This window comes from Glycine max, chromosome 1 (assembly GCF_000004515.6).
Source record: "Glycine max cultivar Williams 82 chromosome 1, Glycine_max_v4.0, whole genome shotgun sequence".
Taxonomy (NCBI): Eukaryota; Viridiplantae; Streptophyta; class Magnoliopsida; order Fabales; family Fabaceae; genus Glycine; species Glycine max.
The window spans coordinates 7,048,312-7,060,582 of record NC_016088.4 but is presented as its reverse complement, the minus strand read 5'-3'; the positions used below and the strand labels follow the sequence as shown (position 1 = coordinate 7,060,582).

Sequence of the window (12,271 nt, the reverse complement as noted above, 5' to 3'; positions counted from 1 at the left end):
TTTAAAATATTAATTTTGTCTAATCAAACTAATAAATGAGATATAATAAGTTGATTGACTTAGAAATAAATGAAACCAATTAGTCAAACAAAGAAAATTGTGCAATCTAATATGTTTTTATTTTGGAGAAAAGGCCACTTAGACCTCTAAAATTTTGATAAAGATGATCAAATTTATCAAACTTAGAAATGTGTTTCACAGACTAGAAAAAAAAAAGATAAAATAGCGTGTGACAATAAATTTGGACTTTTTTTCATTGTAACAGAATAGTCACATTAAAAAGAAAAAGATCCACATAAATGACTGTAACTAAATCTTTTTTTTTCCTTTCCTTATAGTGATAATTTGTTACAAACTTACTAGTTATATATTTTTTTTGTCATTTTTTCTTTAACATGACCAATTCTGTTATTAAAAATTAAGAAAGAATTCAAATCCTATGATTAATTATTTATATATGTGGCCAATTACCACCTTTCACATCATGATTAACACAAGGTCCGGTTCACCTATATTAGCTGCAACTTATCAGGGTGACATAATATAAACATGAACTCTAAGAAAGTGTCTTCTTTCCCTTTGTGGGGTGTTTAGTGCACATAATAGTGTAAACAATAACCATTTCATTTTCCTTTCTGTTCGTTGTTTGCGATATTGGTCTTTGTTAACTTGTTGAAAATGTTAAGAATCACGAGGAACTGATAGATGTTGCCCACATATTGTGTCACGATCACATTGACTGCTACTTTTAAAAAATATATAATTAGCCTAAAATATGATTTTTTTTCTTCATGAAAATGTTTGAAATCATCTTGGTAAGATTATTAATATATTTTTATTTCTTATAAGATTGAAATGTGTTATTTTTTTTAGAGACAAAGTTTAAATAAATCCGAATTTATAATGACGTTTTTTATATCATAAAATCAGTATAAATGTGATCTTTTTTTATATAAAAAAAATAATGCATGTATGTTTATATATTAGAACCTTTTTTTGTGCCTAAAAATGATATAATTAACTTTACGAAGATAAAATACATATTAAAATTTTGTGTAAGAATTTTGAATATTTTTATATTTATAATGATAAAAAATAAAATAAAATAAAAATTGAAAAAGAAGGAATAAAAGCTAGAAAAACGAAATGAAATTTGTTAGCACACTATAAATTAACATGGGTTGCGAGTCAATTAAGAAAAGGGTTATAATCATTCCAGATAGAAATGTATTATTATTAAGTTTTGTGAACAATTAGGAGTTGAATGAATGTGGTCCTGATTATTTCTCTTTGTAACTTTCAGGGAAAATGGGTGAGGCTTTCTAAAGTCCCCAACTAGTGGAAGATCTGGCTAAACTAGATGTGATGGGGCCCACTGGGTTTTATTGTGAGGTGGGTCCCACATGGGGGATGTGCTTGATTGATATGATGGTTTGATTTATGGTCTTTGTTGCAACGATTTCATTTCCACTTTTATTAAACAGCTTGATTGGTACCATGAGTATATATGGTTTCATCACAAATATCTCAAAAAAGAAATGAATGGAATGGGAACCATGAAAGCACTTTGGGTTATAACGATAAGCCATTTTCTACACGGTCAAAAAATAAATAAATATTAGAAAAAAGTCTTTTACTTTTTTTAATCTCTTTTTGGGATCAAAACGTACTCATTAAACCATTTATGTGATACCATATTGGCAAACATTTATGATCTTAGCTTCATGTGTAACACATCATAAGAGCAACCCCACCATGTACCGTTAATATATTATTTAAGTATAGCCTCTGCACAGAAAACGTGGATGCTTTTTATTATTATATTAGATATATTAGACAAGAAAACTTTATTCCAAAACGCTAGTTGTCTTGTTTTAAGCTTTCAGGGAATTTTCCCCAACTTTTTTAAAGGAAACTGATATAACCAAATATTTGACTTTCAACACTTGAAAATTATTTTAAAAGTAATTATATATTAGCATACTTTTTCCTGAAATTTTAATAAATTAAGATCACGTATACTTTAAAATAATTTAAGAGTATTTTTTTAATCATAATATTGATACAAATTTATTATGATAGAATAAAGTGATAAATCTTTATTAAAAACCATGAACATTCATAAGGTATATATATATATTTTTAATATAATTTATTTCATATTCATAATTAACTAAGATTCAAATCTTGAATTATTTGATTAAAGATATCATCTTTATTAATATTTAAGAGTATTATGTATACATGTTTGAGTAAGAGTATAATTTAATTAAATATTTATTGTATAAGTATTCATGCATAAGTTGTTTTTGTAATTGAAGAAAAAAAAAATTAAACTATTTTCATATAACTTATAAATTGTTTTTGTTGGTTATTTTGAAGAGTTTGTTAAACCAAACTGAAAATGACTTATAAATATATTATAAGTTATGTTTATAATTTTTCTAATATTTATATAAGTATTTACGTTATAAGATAAATCTAAATAATCTGTAAATAAAATTTTAGAAACACAATTGAACGTATTAATTATCAGCGCTCTTGGATAAGACGGTTGCATAAAGCTCCTAATGGCTATTTGGTGAGAACGAAAAGAGGTGATGGACTTTAAAATACAACTCTAACGTGTGATCTTAGGTTTGGTGTAGAAATTTGTGTATAAAAGTATACTTTTAAAAAAGATTCTTTGCTTTAGATAATTTGGTCATATATTGAAAATTTATGTTTAAATATTATTATTTAAACAATAACAGCTACATCAAAACTATCGTACTCATCAGAAGTAGATCTGAAGTGGTAGAATTCGAATAAAAACCCATATCCATTTTTTCTCACCAAGTTGCCAAAGTTGTCGCATATCTCTCTCTTTAATTTGTGGTCTCTACCTTCACTTACTCGATCAGCAAGACACAGACTATAGCTGCTCCAGCTTCACTTCCAACTTTGTGGAGCTCGGACGCACAATATTGAGACACTCCTACGCTGCGCCAATGAACACAAAAGACAGCAAAAAAAAGAGGGAGAATAAAAGAAAAATCACAGCTTCGTCCTAAACATAAATCATGTTATAATACATTTACCTAGTTAACTTAAGTTCATAACATGCTTTAGTTTGAGAAAAACGTGTTTTTAGTTCATATAGTTTCTATCAAACATGATCAGGGTTACTATTTGCATTCATATTGATATATATCCTCAGACTTTTAAAAATATATGTAGATTTAATTAGCTTCTGATTTCCAAAAAAAATTATCATGTTAGTTTAGACAAAATCCACATTTTTTAAAGTTTTGGACTAAATTTATTAATATAAAAATACAAAAACCTTTACCAACACATTTTTTTTTCCTCTTTGGGGTAGAAATATGAAGAAAAGGTAGAAAGAGGAAGTAATGAAGAAATATGAAGAAAATGAAAAAGGTGGAAAGAGGAAGTAATGAATGTCATAAGTAAGGTGATAAAAAAATAAAGAGAGAGATATAAAAAATAAGATCAAGTGGGATGAAAGATAAAGGGGATGTATATTTAAAAGATTTAATTTAATTCTCAAGTTTTTAAAAATGTATCACTTTAGTTTCATTCGTTGAATTGGATTGACGCCATAAGGATTGCGAACACCAACGGTTTCTTTTACGAATAATGATGGTTTTTAATCGTCACTATATTTATTATTAATTTTTAAAATAAACATAGGTATCTTCAGTGGCGGATCTAAGACCCTGAGTCAATGGGGGCAATTTACTTTTCAAATAATATAAATTAATAATAATTATCATTATGCATATGAAGATAAAGACATAAGTACCAAAATCATAAAATTTTAATGTATTTATTCAAATAAATTACATACCTTATAGTTGTCATCTGTGTGATTTCATGTTTTGAAATCGTTGAATGATCTGTTCATTGTCAATCTTATTGAACACATCTTTCTCAATATAAGTCACTAGACAATCATTCATCCATGCATCTCCCAACCGATTACGCAATCTATTTTTCACAATTTTCATGGCAGAAAAGGCTTTTTCCACAATTGATGTGGCAACAAGCAAAATCATTGCTAACTTCAAAAGAAGGTAAATTAATGGATAAACAAGATGTCTTCCAGTTTCAACCAACTTCTCCGAAAGATTTTTTATTCCTTTCAAAGATGAAAATTCTACATTGCTACGCATATCAATGATGTAAGTCTCAAGTTGATTATCAAGCATCACTAAATTAATTACAGAGAATTCACATGGATAAAACTTTGTAAATTCAATTAGCCTTGTCTTATCAAAAGCAGAGAATAAATTGGTTGGATTCAAACAATCCATGCAAAAAAGCAATCGAGTATTTGTCTCTGTAAAACGATCATTAAGTTCCTGAAGTTGCATGTCCACAACAGTATAAAATAATTCAACACGATAATGATGCTCAGTTGTGATAGCTTGAGCTTTACCTCCACGTCGTGATCTCCCCTTAGAAAAAAAATATGTCTTCCATATTAGGAATGTTAATGAAATGCTTATCACAAAATGAATTTACTTCCTGCAGTAAAGACTCCCATCCATTATCCCTCATAGTTTGCAACCGTAGCTTTGTGATGTTAACCAAGTTCATAGCATTGATGATGTCTTGATCTTTCCTTTGCAATGCCTGTGATAATTCATTTGAAATACCCAAGACATTTTTCATCAAATGCAATTTGAATGCAAAATCAAAATCTTCTAGCAAATGTAAAAGATCATTTGCTTCAGCTCTTTGATCTGCATTTGATCCATCTTCTTTTATAATTTCAAGAACATCAATTATAGAAGAATACATCAATATCAAATTGATCAAAGTTGCATAATGTGAACCCCAACGAGTATCAACAGCTCGTTTAAGACTAGTTTCTTGATTCAAACCTTGTCCACTAGGAATTTCTCCTTTTCCCAACGCCTCTCTAACATAATTTATTTGTTTTTCACGAAGCATGTTATGTCGTTTGCAAGATCCCCCAACAACATTTAATAAGGTAGACACCAAATTAAAAAGAGAGGCAACTTGAATGTGATTTTTTGCAACAACAACTAATGTAAGTTGTAATTGATGAGCAAAATAATGTACATAAAAAGCAGATGAATTCTCCTTTAAGATCAAACTTTTAAGACCAGAAAATTCCCCTTGCATGTTGCTAGCACCATCGTAACCTTGTCCACGAATTCTTGATATACTAAGCCCATGTTTACAAAACAATTCATCAATTGCCATTTTCAATGATAAAGTTGTAGTATCTTTAACATGAACCATACCAAAAAAACGCTCAACAATACTTTCCTTTTTGTTAACATAACGCAAAGCAATAGCCATTTGCTCCTTGTTTGATATGTCACGTGCTTCATCAACAATGATAGCAAATAATTCATCTTCAAGATCAGTAATAATAGCATTAGTGGTTTCTAATGCAGCAGCATTAACAATATCTTTTTGGATTTTTGGAGCAATTAATTGATGATTTTCGGGAGCATTTTCCAACACAACATGATTTATTGATTCATTGTGTTTAGCAAGAAATCTAAGAAGTTCCAAGAAATTACCTTGGTTAGCAGAATTGGTTGATTCATCATGACCACGAAAAGCTAATCCTTGCTTTAATAGAAAACGAATACAATCAATTGACGCTGTCAAACGCCTTCGATACAAGTCACGAACTTGTTCAGATTGTTTAGATATAACAACTTCAATATGTTGATTTTGATTCATTAAATCTTGACACTCCCAATGTTATGAGCACTATTAGGACCTCCAACATGAGATGAAAGTCTTTCTTTCTTATTCCAATTTGTGAATCCCTCTATCACAAATGTATCACCACCTGATTGCTTTCCAAAATCATGCCTAAAAAGATAACAACACAAGCAAAATGCAACATCTTTTTCTATGCTATACTCCAACCAGTTGCCAAATTCATTAAACCAAGAAGGACAAAATCTTCTTAAAGACTTTCCAATTTTTCTTTGGGGAAAATTATGTTGAGTAGGTTGACATGGTCCTCTTTGTAAATATGCTCTTCGTATCTTATCTCGATCATTAGGATGATATGCTGAAATTTTAATTCGTTTTTCTAGATCTGATGACAAGTCTTCCAAATTAATTTCAATTTGTTGTTGTTGGAGACTTGATTCACAAGATTTTGATGAAGATTGTTGCTCATTTGATGGTAATTTCCTCTTCAAAAATCTATCCATGATCTATTTATAATTTAAAAGAAATTAATAATTCTAAATTTAAAATATCCATAAAAATTAAAAATCTATAAATTCATCAAACATAATTAATATATAATTATATTATTTATATATCAAACTTAAGGGAAAAAAAGAAAAAAATTGTGAAAAAACACATAACCAGAGACTGAGAGACATGTTTATAAGTTATAACAATTATCGGTAATTTGGTACCTAAATCTTTCTTTGCTTGTTGAGTTGTTGTGATTTTCCTTGCTCTTGTAGACTTGCAGAGTTACAACCTCATATAACCCTCATCAGCTCATGAGCTCTCTATTTTTCTAACTCCTCTATGCAAACATGTGGGGGAGTTTAAAGTAAAAGCGGAACAATCCACTAGAAAACGTGAAAGTAGAAGTGGAAGAGACAAATAATCTAAAATAATAAAGAGAAACAAAAAACTGCCCACTAGAAAACAAACGTGAAAGTAGAAGTGGAAGAGGCAAATAATTTAAAATAATAAAAGAGAAACAAGAAACTGCCCACTAGCGTAAAAGTAGAAGTGGAAGACAAATAATTTAAAATAATGAAAGAGAAACAGGAAACGTGTGGGAGAAGGATAGAAAAAGACAAAAATTTATTCAGGGGGTGCACCAATCATCATCACTAACATAGAAGCCATAAGCCTCTTTTTTTATTCAGGGGGTGCACCTGCCCATCCTAGGATACACGTGGGTCCGCCACTGGGTACCTTTGTTCACCATGACCCCCTCTAGGCACCACCTCCGCTTCCTCTCCTTGAAAAAGTCCTTTCAATCCCAAGGTAATGGTTGAGGCAGCATCAAAACCAACCCAATAGCATGGGCAGCCACATAAAACAAAACCTAGGGCTCACCACCACACTGCTGGGCACACAAATCCCAACCTCCGGATAAAAAAAAAACTAGGGTTCATGGAGCTAAATTGCACGATGTTGTTTCGTAAGGTACCCCACCATAGATCAAACATGTGACAGCTGAATCGCAATGCCGCACAACAACCTAGGGCTTCCCCACAACTCCATCGCAAAAACTAGAACCGAGAAGGTTACTGAACCTGTAGATTTCGTGAATATAAGTAATTCAGAAGTGGTGATTCAAATCGAAGGGTGAGGCCTTGTAGCTGAGGTGAAATTAGAGGTGGCGCGTGGAGGTGATCACAGTGAAAAAAGGTGGTTGTGTGTAATTTTAAAAATAATAATAAAGAAAACTATTGGAATTTCCAATACTAACGGCATCAATCTAATTCAACAAAAGGGATTGAATTGATGCATTTTAAAAAACTTGAGAACTAAATTAAATATTATAAGACTAAAATATGTTTGTTGTCCTCACAAATATGAAAATATTTTGAATTCCTTGCAAAAAATTTAGTACGTTTTTTGTTCTCACAAAATTGAAATGTATCATTTTTTTACTCGACATAATTTGGGTAAATTCAGACTTACAATAATGACTTTTTACATCGGTTATACGCGATCTGAATCACCATTTCTGAATTACTTCTATTCACGAAATTTACAGGTTCAGTAACCTTCTCGGTTCTATTTTTGCGATGGAGCTGCAGGGAAGCCCTAGGTTGTTGTGCGACATTGCAATTTGGTTGTCGCATATTTGATCTACGGATGGGGTACCTTAAGAAACAACATCGTGCAGTTTAGTTCTATAAACCCTAGTTTTTTTTTTTTTGGATCTGGAGGTTGGGATTTGTGTGCACAGAAGTGTGGTGGTGAACCCTAGGTTTTGTTTTATGTGGCTGCCCATGCTATTGGGTTGGTTTATATCATTTTTTGTTTCTCACAAAAATGCATATAACCAATGTAAATGGGATATTTTTTTTATATTAATTATGTATATAACCGATGTAAAATATGACATTTTTTTTACATCGATTATAAATATAATCAATGTAAAAAAGTCATGTACGTAAGTTTGAATGTCTGAACTTTGTTTCAAACAAAAAATAATACATTTTAATTTTATAAAAATAAAAAATACAGAAAATTTTATAGAAATAGATTTCAAACATTTCCATATTTATGAGAATGAAAAATACATTTTAACTGTCTTTTAAAAACTTAAAACTTGAAGACTAAATTAAATCTTTTAAAATAATTTAACTACTAAATTAATAATTGAGCATAATATTTTTCTTTCCCTTTTAATTTCAACTTTCCCTAACAAAATATAAGCCAAACAGGGATATAATTTCCTGTGTTTCGATGAAGTACGTTTGGTTCGATCTTTTGTCCAGCCTGATGCATGATTTGACCATATGTGAGCAAATAAGAGACATGGAATCAATTCTGTAGCAAGTCAGGTTGAGCTTTGAACTTTGAAGTAATTCTTCCTAGGAAAAGTGAGATATGTACCGTTAATTAGCAACATCGATTGTAGGAGCTAGCTACTTTGTTCATTGAAATTTAAAGCTACTGAGCGGCTCTCTCCTTTATTTAATTAACACTTAATTATATAATTCATCTTTTAGTTATAATTAAAAAAATTAATTGAGTCTTTTAATTATTAAAAATTTTAATTAAGTCTAATTATAATTAAGTCTCTTAATTATTAAAATATTTTACTTTTTTTCTAAATTTCTATTTAACTGATTTTAGTCTTTAAACTAACTTTTTATTGTTTTTTTTTTCATGTCTTTAACTCTCTCCATTAAATGATGACAAAAAAATTATTTGGAAAAACTATTCAAAATGTAATCAAACATTCTCTCAAGGTTTAAAACCATCAGAAATTACTTCTCTAATTTTTTTAAATCTCTCCAATAAAATTTAAAAGCCACTCAATCCAAAATCATCTCGCATTAAACACCATGAAACAAAAGAAAATGTTAGAAGAGTGTCCGATGCAGAGACATATCGCTGGCAGGATTGAAATATCTCCTGCAAAAGCAAAGAATCTAATTTATTACCTGTATTAGTTTTAAGTTTTAGAACTTAAAAAAAAGTTTCATTTTTTATGAGGGATTACAATAGTATGGGGATATTTTAGGAGAAATAAAGAAGAGTGGTAAATAATTTATTTATTTTTTACAACCAAAAGCAATACTTTAATTTAGCTCAGTTGGATAAACTACAACACATGATTTTGTTTTTTTACTTAAAAAAAATTTATGCTTTAAGAATTAAGTAAAGAATATTTTAAATTTAAGTTAAAAATTAAGTCAACTTTATTTTAGCAACCCACATATTTTGTTTTGAAATTATCATTTAAAATTTATACTAAAAACCTATAGATGTCACCAACAGGCTGTTACTTTATTTTAAAGTTTGTCTTGACTTATAATAATTGCGATCATTCATTATCATATTTTCCTAAAATATCTAAATATTGCTATTATAGGTTGAATTTATGATAATTACCCAAATACACGCCAGCGTTAATTACTTGACTTTACACCAAGATGACTTCATCACTTGATTTATTTTTTTTAAGTGTCATCACTTCATTGTTAAGCAGAGCACCAGGAAGCATATTGATTTTAAATTGTGTTTAGAGTAAACTAGGACAAAAATGACATCATATTCCTAGAGGCTAGAGGTAGGAAAAGGAGAAGGTTCCCTGCTTAACACACTTCTTGCTACATTTCTTTTATTATACACTTTATTTTTATTATTATCAGTTAAAATTTATTAAAAAATTGATATTTTGAGAGAACAAATTCTTCTTATATTTTCTGTGTAACTTTTTTTTTTTTGGGCTTAGGTATTACTTTCCAAAAAAAATATTAAAAATTATAAAATTATGAGAGATCCATTAAATAAGAAGAGAGATTTCTAAAATTTTTAATTTTTAATTAATTTTACTTAATAAAAAATATGTTGTTTTCACTATGATATTAATGTGAAATATATTATATCAATGATTAATCTTTGATAAAGAAACTAATCGACCATCTTTAGTAAAAGTTTTCTTCCTAATTATATTTTTTATCTAGTTAAAACTCGAGATGTTGCTTAATAAATAGATGCAAAAGATTACAAAGAATTGTTAATATATCTTACACATATATAAGTGCAGTATCTCTTAATAGGAACAATCCAACAAAAATAGGAACGATTCAATAAATAAACAGAGTAAAGGACACAAACTCCTAAGACTAACAATGTGTATGTTTGATTTACAGTTAAAAAAAATATGATGCGAGTTTCAATATAAATCTAATAAATAAAATAAAATGAATGCAAAAGCAAAAATCTTAGATAAATGTTTGAGTTGTGGTTGGATCCTCAAAATCAGTTTCGCTAAGAATTTGATAGGTATCTTTTGCAAACGACCGTTGAATCCGTATGAAGATGTGTGTTATCGCATAATAAACAACATTCCAAATATCCTCTAATTTATTGGTAAAATTATTTTTGTCTCAAACATAATTTTTAACGGAATCCCAAATATGCTCTCCTTAAACCTCAAATCCAATTTCACCCTTAATTCTATTTTAAAGAAAAATAGACCCTTTGCTTTAACTTAAGTAGATGCCATTTAATATTTGACATACTTCGAATTAAGAGGCGTAAGCTGTGTCATGTGTGGTGTGATTCAACCCATGGGAAGAAAAAGTGATGGTTTAATTCTTGACTTCTTGAATGGAAAATCTTGGAATATGCCTTTTGTAGACCACAAATGTGTGAAAAGCTTCATGTTAGGGGCATTTTGAGGGCTCATTTTAGGAGACAACAAAGTGGCATTACTTAAACTCTGTCTGGGCAAAAGAAGCCAGCACAAGGATTGGGAATCATTATGGTGGGCATTCAAAAGGCTCATTTTGGACCAAATGATTTAGTTTAGAGAAAGCATCTTTCGACATTTTTTGCAATTACAAGAGTGATAGAAAAAAAAAAAGAATAGCTTTCAACAAAACAAATAGAATAAGTAATATAATGAAAAGAGATAAAAAAAAAATATTACAAAAATGTTGTAAAAATTATTATATAAATAATATATAACTTATATTTAACTTTTAATATGTTTTTTAGGAAAGACTGCGGGAAAAAAACTTAAGGCAAAAGAAAGGAAAATAATAGAAAATGAAATGATTTTGAAAATTGTTTAGTGGTAAAGAAAATGAAAGGAAAAAACTTAAATATATGTAAAATGGCATAAATTCCGTACTAAACGGGTATGTAAAGATGAAGAAAATTTAGTCTATTAAATTATAAAAGTTATTTTTCTTTCCAATTTGTAATGATTGAAAATATAAGTAGATCCTAATATGTTTTTCTTTTTCTTTCCTTTTTTTTTATTAAACTAGCTTAGTTACATGTGTCTGTATTAAATTCACATTTTATAATTTATTGGAGTAACTTTTTTATATTATTTGAATTTTTAACATATTTATTTAGTTTCAATTTTAATAATGTATGTTAATATATACGGGTGTAAGTGGATTGGACCCAATTTATCAACCCGTCCAATTCAATCTAATCTAATTAAATTTGTGCGATTTGGATTAAATCATTGGATTAGATTGATTTTAGTTTATTGAATCTGATTAAAAGTAGGTTAGGTGACATGTTTGGAGTTTTAAACATGACCAAGATCCAACTCAACCCACATAAATTAAATTATTAATATAAAAATCTTAAATTAAGGACATTGAAGATAATATACTATTTATTTTAAGATAATACATTATTTTAAAGTGTTTATTTAAAGATAATAACATTATTTTGTAAATGAATGATATTGAGTATATATTTATGTTTTGTTTTTTTTATTTATCATATCAACAGTATAATATTTTATGCATACTAATTTTTAAAATATCCTTATTATTCTGTCAAAAAAATATTCTTACTATTTTAAGTTTGAGAATTTTTAAAAAATATTTGCAGATGTAATGAGGTGACATCTTTTTAATGATTCAATCCAATAACTAACTCAATTCAATCCAATCTAATTAAAGTTGGAGTAGGTGGAAAAAATAAAAATAATAAATTTAGTTCAACATAACTAAATTTAATTGGATTGAGTTAAAAAATAGATAAAACTTAATTGGGTGCTTACACTCCTATTAGTAGATATGTA

At 28.7% G+C, this 12,271-nt stretch overlaps 1 pseudogene; it reads right to left on the bottom strand.

Moving 5' to 3' along the window:
• Positions 1–3,860: 3,860 nt before the first annotated feature.
• On the bottom strand, positions 3,861–6,212 carry LOC100799125 (zinc finger MYM-type protein 1-like; annotated as a pseudogene).
• Positions 6,213–12,271: the final 6,059 nt, after the last annotated feature.